The following is a 10,175-nucleotide window of genomic DNA, read 5'->3' as shown; positions in this document are numbered from 1 at the left end:
TTTGTCATATTTTATTTTTTCTTGAATAGTGTTTTTTTATTATTGGTGTTCTCACATGTAGATTTTTACGACTTTCTCTTTTATAAAGAGGTTACTCAAATAGACTTGTTGTATATTAATATTTTTTAGAAATTAATATATTTCCCTGGTGAATGAGATTTATCATTTTATCTCATCATAAGCCATAGTAAAGTGTTCCAAACTTTCAATAATTTCAAGTTATTGTTTTACAGTAACAAATAAATGTTTTTGAAAGAAATCCTCTGGTTAAGGAACTATAGATATTACTTTTTTATTACTGGAAGCAAATTAATGTGTATAAGATTTTGATTATGAAGAATTAATTTTAGCTGGAGGTGGCAGGTAGCAGCTGTACGTGACCACAGCTTACCAAATGATGAAATGTCTTCAGAGAAGCCAATAACCATGAGGATCAAGACTAGAAAATGTGAGTATACTATTATTCATACATACATACATATACCAAGGCACTTCCCCCAATTTTGGGGGGTAGCCGACATCAACAAAGAAACAAAACAAAAAGGGGACCTCTACTCTACGTTCCTCCCAGCCTAACAAGGGACTCAACAGAGTTCAGCTGGTACTGCTAGGGTGTCACAGCCCACCCTCCCACATTATCCACCACAGATGAAGCTTCATAATGCTGAATCCCCTACTGCTGCTACCTCCGCGGTCATCTAAGGCATCGGAGGCAGCAGCAGGGCCTACCGGAACTGCGTCACAATCGCTCGCCATTCATTCCTATTTCTAGCACGCTCTCTTGCCTCGCTCACATCTATCCTCCTATCACCCAGAGCTTCCTTCACTCCATCCATCCACCCAAACCTTGGCCTTCCTCTCGTACTTCTCCCATCAACTCTTGCATTCATCACCTTCTTTAGCAGACAGCCATTTTCCATTCTCTCAACATGGCCAAACCACCTCAACACATTCATACCAGTAAAAGTAGTTTTTAAAATGTCTACAAGGTCAACACATTGGTGTCTTTCCAAGGACGGGCTTCGGTTCCTATTTTTTGGGTATGGTTTTGTCAGCATTGTCCCAAAGAAGATTTTTAAGCTTTCCCTATTCAGTCTGGTAGATTTTATGAATACCAATTTTATTTCAAGATGATAGGTAGCAGACAATCTCAATATTGTAGTCACTAGAGCAGTAATGAAAAATGGGAGTTCTTGCCAGTTTATAAGTAATGATACTAAAAATTAGGTCACTTGAACTAGAGAATCCAACAGCAACCAACTTTATTCTTTTTTTCTTCAAAAGTAGGGAACTATATAAAGGACTCGGATGTTATCATATGCATCCTTGCCTTAAAAAAGACAGCAGCCACACTTTTGAGCTGAAATAAGCTGCTATTCTATTAATGAAATTCTCTTGAGAGGATGGAGAAAGTCAATTTGTTGCTCGCTCGCAGATTCTCTCGTTTCTTTGGTAGAAACTTGTCAAATGAATTCCGGAAGGTGTGGCATCAGTTGGGAGTGGAACCCAAGGCTACTCTGGTCATCCTAAAAGGATACAGAATTCCTTTTTATGGCAGTTGCAGCTCATACAGCCAGGACTCTTGATAAACTGTGAGCTCTGTAGAGCAAGATGATCATAGTGTTGAGAAGTTTTGGATGGCTCACGATTTTCACAGTTTCATATTTGTAATTTTCAAGGTGATCCGGGGGTGACGTCTCATCATTGACCTTAACCTATTGAATTGGTATCTCCATTCGACTTCTTCCAAGATGAAGACAGTTCAATACCCTATCAAAGTTCTCCCTACTGCTACTGAAGATTGCATTACTCTGGTTGGTTCATCAGTAGAGCTCTACTGATATGGGTTTGCACAGCTACTTGCCTCTTGATATGGCTCATAAGGATGACATTGCTATATACAAGGCCTGTATTATTGGTAGAAATCTTTCTATATTATAACACTATAAAATTTATGCTAATTGCTATCACAGGAGAAAAAACAGGAAATATAATGTACAAAATTATACAGTACTGGCAGAAGGGTCATAGTAACATCATCTTAAGCTTAACTGCTACGGTCTCAGGCATAGACCCACAATTAATTAGATCACTTAAATGTACTGTACACAAGATCTGCTAAAGTATATTACAGTAATGGTAATTGCCAGTATCATTCTTAATTTCTAATGGATTATAAAACTTACATAATTTCAGGACAACAAAATGGCTTAACCCTTTTACCCCCAACGCTTTTTGGAACTTTCCAACCCTTAACCCCCAGGTTTTTTTTTTTTCCTAGCACATTTTTTAATATATATTGTTTAAATTGCTCTAACAGCCTTAATTTTTGTTATAGAGAGGTCAGGTTGGTCTCATTCTTTTGGAAAATGCCTGAAGTTTCTCAAGTTATCAAAAATATGTAAATGTAAAAAAAACATTTTTTTTTTTTTGCAAGGACGTACTGGTACGTCCATGGGGGTAAAGGGATGGGTTTTGTGAAACGTACCAGTGCGTCCATTGGGGGTTAAAAGGGTTAATTGTGAGTACATGTAATAGGTTTATTATAAAACTCATTTTTATGAATCTTGCCTGATTTTCATAGTGCTTCTCTCTCTCGAAGCTGGCCAAGCACAAACGTCTATCCTGAAATTGCAAAAATTCCCACACCAAGTTGAATGCCACCTACCCCTCGGTTTTTCTTAATAGAACTCTCTTCTGGTGTAAAGGCAATTTTACTCATTATTGAGATTAACTTGATACATCACAATAAGGCTCCTACCCATATTACAAGGAAAGCAAACAGGAATTGGATAGATGCCTGCTTGGTGAGCAGTAAGGAAGGTAGGGATAGAATAGCCATACATGAAAGTAATGGAGCAGTTATAAAACAGGTTGAACAATTTAGATACTTGGTATCTACTATAAATCAGGAGGAGGATGTGAGGCTGAAGTTGAGAGTAGGATAAAAGCAGCATGGGGAAAGTGGAGGGAGGTAGCAGGAGTGGTATGTGATCAGAAAATAACAATCAAGATAAAAGTCAAGACCTATAGCACACTAATTAAGGGATTTTGACGAAGGAAAAATCTATTTCTGGGCGAGGGTCCTGTGTCGCCCACTGAAATGCTCCTTAAAGCACCATTTCTAAGGTATCAGTACTGCTAAATATACCAGAGAAAAAGTTGCATGGAATGCCAGGAATAAATCCAGCTCGCTCACTCTAAAAGAGTGTCGGTATAGTAACTGGGGCGTGTTAGAACCACTACCAGAGGTCCCTTATCAATTAGTCCTCTCCTTCCTCAATATCCCCCGATACTACGAGGTGCCGTTCTACATCCGACTACTGCCCGCTACTACGACTACCCTCCCGCCACCCTTACCACTACCCACGCTTCTACCCTCATTCCTTTCTAGCACCAGCGAGATCCAGATGTGTTGTTTTTATTGGTTTGTGTTTCGGTGTTTTTGAAGATGTCATGTTAAATGTATGGATAAGAAACTTGGGCTTCAAGAAAAAAAGCGGAAGTAAAGCTTGAGGGAACAGAGATGAGACTGCTAAGGTGGATTATGGGAATATCACTGCTTGAAAGGTTGGAAAATGATGAAATAAGATAAATGGCAGGTTAGTAAAGATTACAGAGATAAGTGTGTCACGACTGGTGGTGTGGGACATGTTGATGATGGATGGTAGGGAGGGAGTTCAGAGGGCATGGGAGGAACCTGTTAGGGGGAGAAGGATCAAGAGGGTGGCATAGAATTAGATGGCGAGATAAGGTGAAGGATGATGTGGAGAGAAGAGGTTTTGGGGGAAGAGGATGCCTTTGATAGAAGGCATTGGAGAGGACGCATCAGATTACCAGCCACTTAATATAGGGATAAGGTGAGGAAGAAAACAAAGAATTTGTCCGTAAATAACCAACTTTGAAAGAGAAGCGCTCTAATCATCAGGTGATTATTGGAATAATCAATATTATTATTAGAATTCCATTTTATATAACATGGATTGTTGTGGTGGTAGCCAAATATGCTTCGACTAAACTAATATTATTAAGCAAATGTAAGAAGCTAAGAGTGGATATGAATGTGTTGATGTGGTTTGGCCATTTTGAAAGAATGGAAAATGGCTGTATGCTAAAGAAGGTGATGAATGCAAGAGTTGATGGGAGAAGTACAAGAGGAAGGCCAAGGTTTGGGTGGATGGATGGAGTGAAGGAAGCTCTGGGTGATAGGAGGATAGATGTGAAAGAGGCAGGAGAGAGTGCTAGAAATATGAGTGAATGGTGAGCGATTGTGACGCAGTTCCGGTAGGCCCTGCTGCTTCCTCCGGTGCCTTGGAAGACCCTGGAGGTAGCAGCAGTAGGGAATTCAGCATTATGAAGCTTCATCTGTGGTGGATAACGGGGGAGGGTGGGCTGTGGCACCCCTAGCAGTACCAGCTGAACTCGGTTGAGTCCCTTGTCAGGCTGGGAGGAACAGAGAGAGGAGACGTCCCCTTTTTTGTTTCATTTGTTTGATGTCGGCTACCTCCAAAATTGGGGGAAGTGCCTTGGTATATGTATGTAAGAAGAATGTACTGTATCTTGTTGGGAATGCTTGTCATAATGTTCTATTTATTTATTTTTTCATATTCTATATCAAGTTTTTAATGGAGATCCATTGCTACTGTCTTCCTTTGAACCATTGCCTGTTTCTTCTCCTTGAATTGTTAGCCTTTTTACTTACTGATTTGTTTTTTACTGTAAGCTACAGTATAGATTTAATCTCTATCACACAGATTAATTTTGTTAGATCATTTAAATTCCTTCTTGGATTGCTTTATAAAAATGTGAATATGAACATATTTCATAATATCGATAACATTACGCATGAAAGGTTAGTGTTGAAATGTATCGAGTATAACCTAAATTCTTGGTTTAATAACATTTCTTTAATATATGAATAGGTATGAATCTATTTTTTTTCTTGCAGCGATCAAGGCATGACTCTGGTAGCTCCATGAAAGGTGCTGTCAGCGTAAGCGTCACATTACGGTGTGGAGATAAGTGGCACCCAATATCTTCAAAGTCTTGGCTGTGTCCCTTTCTGTAACTAAAGGAAACCCTCAAAGAGGGTAAGTATGTTATTAGTATTATTATGGTTGGAAAATTTCTGCTTTTCTTTGACTATTTATGCGAATTAACTTTGGTATGTGGTTATGCTTATCATTGGAATATCAATTTTGAGTTATAGGTTTTACGAAGGTGAATAGTTTTATATATCTGAACCTCCTCTAGTGGTTATATTGCTTATTCTCCAGCAACTTGGTTTATTGACATATACCTCTAAAATAATAAAGAAAAAAATCCTATTTTCTTTCCTTGCAGTAGACACATGCCTCTTGTAAAGTAATCAGATACACTAGCAGTTAACCCTTTTACCCCCAGGATATTTGGAACTTTCCAACCTTTAACCCGCAGGGGTTATTTTTTTCCAAGCTCATTTTGCAGTATATTTTTTTCAAATTGCTCTAACAGCCTTAATTTTTGTCATAGAGAGGTCAGGTTGGTCTCATTCTCTTGGAAAATGCCTGAATTTTTTCAAAATATCAAAAATATGAATAAATAAAATTTTATAGCATTTTTTTTTCAAGGACGTACCGGTACGTCCGTGGGGGTAAAGGGATGGGTTTTGTGAAACGTACCAGTACATCCTTTGTACTGGTACGTATTTTCTTTCCGTTTTCATTCTCCTCTTGGTATCCCAAGAAGCCTAGATAACCATTAAAATCTCCCATTATAATTAGTGCTTCATCTTCCTCAACTTCCTCTATTTTTTTCTCTAGCTCTGCTCGTATCACTACGTTTCTCTCTTTACCTTCCCTATCCCCGCCACAATCCATATATGCTACAATAAGTCTCACTTTCTTTTTAAGGATATTCCCTTTTACTTCCAATATATCTTAAGTTCTTCGAATGAACTTTTTCCATTTCTATATCCTTGTCGTCTTTGTATATCACCATTAACCCCCCTCCTTTTTTATCTTTAAAGTCCCTCATACTCTCCTTCTTAATTGTACCATCACTTATATTAATCTTATCTATTTTTTGTTGTGTTTCAGTTAGCTATCGTTTAGGAAACTCTCCATTTCCATGTATTTTTGCTTTGTTAACCCTTGTGTATTTATCATTTTGAAACTAATTCTCTTATTCTCTTCCGTTGGTCTGTCGCGTGATCCGTATTCATTCCTTTTTCTGTTCCCCTTTTGCATTTCTTGTGGTCCTATCTCTACCTCCTTTCTCTGGCCCCCTGTTCTCTGAGGAGTTTCCCGTCTTTTATCATCCAGCCATTCTCTCCATTATTTTGTTTTTCTTTGAGCTCTTCCCTAAGTTTTGACATAGCCTCTCTTTCCTTTTTCGTCATGTCCTTTGTTATACCTACTCTTTTTTTCAAAGGATCTTGTTCATGTTTTAGTTTCTTAGCACTTTTTAGGATTTTCCACTTCATTTCTTCATTCTTAAATTTAATAAGCACTGGCCTAGGTCGTCCCCTCCCCCCCTCATTTCGCTTCCCTAGCCTTATTACCTGTTCCATCTCTATCTGCTCGAGCTCTAAACTATTTCTGAAAATATCCTGACACCAATTAGTATCCTCTGTTTTCCTTTCCTCTGCTTCCTCCCTCTCACTTTCTGGTACATTATACATATACCAAAGGCACTGCCCCCAATTTTGTGGGGTAGCCGACATCAACAATGAAACAAAACAAAAAGGGGACCTCTACTCTCTACATTCCTCCAGCCTAACCAGGGACTCAGCCGAGCTCAGCTGGTACATTATACAGCACTAAATTGCACACACTCCTTTTTTTTTTCCTCCTCTTCTTCTAGTTCCTGCAATACTTTTGATTTAACTAATTCTACCTGATTTTGCCCTACATCTCTTCAAATTCATTCTGGCTAAACCTGATATTAATTGTACTTACGACCTCGTCCATTATTTCATTCTTCACCTTTCTCAGCACCTCTTCGACAATTTCTGCTCTCATTTTTGACCATTTTTCTTCTATTTCTCTCGGCTTTTCGTTCAACATTTTATTTCTTTCTTATAGAGCGACCAGGATTATAGCCTGCAAGGGTTTAGTAGCAAAAGGGCCTAAAGTGATTAAAGAATTTGAGGGTCTTGGAGAGGCTTTGGAGTCTGCACTGCTCAGCAAACTTTCAGAACCCTAACTGAAACACTATTAACACTAGGCTCAACTTAGGAATGGAGCTAGGTTAGGTCTAGCAGCTTATCGGACATGACCAGAATTACCTCTTATAACCCTTTTACCCCCAAAGGACGTACTGGTACGTTTCACAAAAGCCATCCCTTTACCCCCATGGACGTACCGGTACGTCCTTGAAAAAACAATGCTATAAATTTTTTTTTTTCATATTTTTGATAATTTTTTTTTTTGAGAAAATTCAGGCATTTTCCAAGAGAATGAGACCAACCTGACCTCTCTATGACAAAAATTAAGCCTGTTAGGGCAATTTAAAAAAAGTATAGTACTGCAAAATGTGATGGGAAAAAATAACCTCTTGGGGGTTGAGGGTTGGAAATTTCCAAATAGCCCGGGCGTAAAAGGGTTTAAAAAAGGATTCACTGGAATTCTCAAGGGAGCCAATGACGTCAAGAGCTTATTAAGCTCATCAACCAAAAGTAGACTGATGATATGAATTGTCTAAAGGAGGAGTGTCATTATCACTTGTCACCTCCCCCTTCCAGGGTCTTCCAAGGCACCGGAGGAAGCAGCAGGGCCTACCGGAACTGTGTCACAATCGCGTGACGCAGTTCCGGTAGGCCCTGCTGCTTCCTCCGGTGCCTTGGATGACCGTGGAGGTAGCAGCAGTAGGGGATTCAGCATTATGAAGCTTCATCTGTGGTGGATAACGTCGGAGGGTGGGCTGTGGCACCCTAGCAGTACCATCCGAACTCGGTTAAATCCCTTGTCAGGCTGGGAGGAACAGAGAGAGGAGACGTCCCCCTTTTTGTTTCATTTGTTTGATGTCGGCTACCTCCAAAATTGGGGGAAGTGCCTTGGTATATGTATGCATGACCTTTGCTGCGTAAGCTGTGCACTCCTACAAATTACCTATAGACAGAAATGCCCTTAAAAAAAAAATATTGGAACTGGTGACTACCACCAAAGCCAGAAGGAAACTATAAGAGGGGGAAAGAATGTGCTGCTAGTTCTCTGGTCCCATTGGTCAGTAATGAATCTGGACAATGCACTCCATGATGTCAGTTGTTGTCTTGATAGTGACACTGGCAATGCCAATAAAGTGAAGATTAAGTGGGAGTTCTAGAGGAATCTATCTTAGGATCAGCTCCCAAAAACATCCTACATCTACTATACAGTAATATAGATATAATAACACTTCAAAATAATAGTACACTCACATTTTCTAGAGTCTTCATTCCCAATGGTTGTTGGCTCTTCTGAAGATTCCAGAGTTCCTTCCTGTTACGTAGTAAGAATCGTCAATCTCACCAATTCCCAACTTTAATAATAAGCCATTACCGGAGCACCATGTACACAATTGATCATATAAATAGCCTAAATTTTCTCCCAATTCGAATTATTTTAGTGTGGGACCAAGTTGGCAAATCATCACAACCAGAGTTTCCGAACTATTAAGTATTTTCTTCAATGAAATCCTGGGTCTCCATTGTAGCTTTTCAGATACCCAGAACTCAATAATTCAATCTAGAAAATGTACCTCACTTCAAATATCTTTTGACTCTCCCAGACAAAAAAATATTTTCCTCTGTGGTATATAGATTTAACCTGTATTCTTATACATTGTTCCTTTCATACCTCAGCCCAAATCAAAATAAATTTATTATTTCGTTTCACAAGAGACTAAATGATACTATAGGATGATTAAGTAATTGAATTTAACCATTTTAGCTGAGATTTGTTAGTGTTTTGAACTGTTTAACTCCCAGGTTAACTTATATAAAAGAATATGATTTTATTAATTTCAATATTTTATGAGAAGTCTAATGGATGAAACCAAGAAATGGGACTATATTCTCTTACGAGTTGGTTTATTTATTTCCTCATTTTCTTTCCTTAATGGGCTACTTTCCCTGGTGGGGCCCTGGGGCTTATAGCATCATGATGAGTTTGGTTAGGTTATCTAAATATCAATATTGATGGATATAAAATCACTCTGAAAACATTGGAAGAGAACTGATTGTTTTATTGTGGTCGGCAATAACTGTATTTCTTGTTTCCTTTACAGAACCCAGCGGGCCTGTGCTGCTTGAAGTCCCTGTGACATTGGTGAGTACAGTAAGAAAATTTTAGTCTACTATAATATATATACTCCCTCTCACACACACTCTATTGCCACTCACAAGTATCCTTTAAACCTTGTTTTTTGACTCGTACTCCCTCTCACACACACTCTCTCTCTCTCTCTCTCTCTCTCTCTCTCTCTCTCTCTCTCTCTATATATATATATATATATATATATATATATATATATATATATATATATATATGCAATTTGGTGATATTTTTTTTAATTATTCGTTTTCATTCACATTAATTCTGCCTTTTTTTTTTTACTGAACATTTTACTGAAGTTAAAAAATTTCTGGGTTTTGATTCTTAGTCCACCATACCAAGCAGTGGTACAGAGGCTATGGTACTAAACCGAATAAAAGTGTTATATCGTTTATAGTTGCTTAATTCTGGGGTTATAGTTGGCATATTGAGGCTGGGAATGTAAGGTGAAAGGCTGCATTTACGTGTATAAAGAGAAAGCATACTATGTGTATGTTTGTGTATGAATTATATACAGTATGTATGCAAGGTTCAATGTTATACGCAGTTTTAACGTTTTGTGAATGTAGGGTTTTACTTCGTCCTGTTTGCTGATGATGATAGGAATGACAGTGGGTTCTATATATATATATATATATATATATATATATATATATATATATATATATATATATATATATATATATATATATATATGTATATATGTATATATATATATATTAACCATTCAACTGGATTTTATGATTTAAACGTTAGTGATGTCATTTTACCAACCATTTCTTTGGTCGCAGTTTTGTGAAATAGGTAAATAGGTAATCGTTGATGAAATTATATTCTGTGATTTGCACTCTTGTGGTTTGTAGATATGCTAGCTATTTCATT

The 10,175-nt window shown here is 37.9% G+C and overlaps 1 long non-coding RNA gene across 1 annotated transcript; it reads left to right on the top strand.

Moving 5' to 3' along the window:
• Positions 1-348: 348 nt before the first annotated feature.
• LOC137636036 (uncharacterized) lies at positions 349-9,294 on the top strand. The gene is made up of 3 exons (XR_011042899.1): positions 349-448; positions 4,949-5,090; positions 9,247-9,294. It is a non-coding gene; the product is annotated as an uncharacterized lncRNA (long non-coding RNA).
• The last annotated feature ends 881 nt before the right edge of the window (positions 9,295-10,175 follow it).

Source organism: Palaemon carinicauda, unplaced genomic scaffold (genome assembly GCF_036898095.1).
Source record: "Palaemon carinicauda isolate YSFRI2023 unplaced genomic scaffold, ASM3689809v2 scaffold2141, whole genome shotgun sequence".
NCBI classification, from domain to species: Eukaryota; Metazoa; Arthropoda; class Malacostraca; order Decapoda; family Palaemonidae; genus Palaemon; species Palaemon carinicauda.
This window is presented reverse-complemented; position numbering and strand designations above follow the sequence as displayed.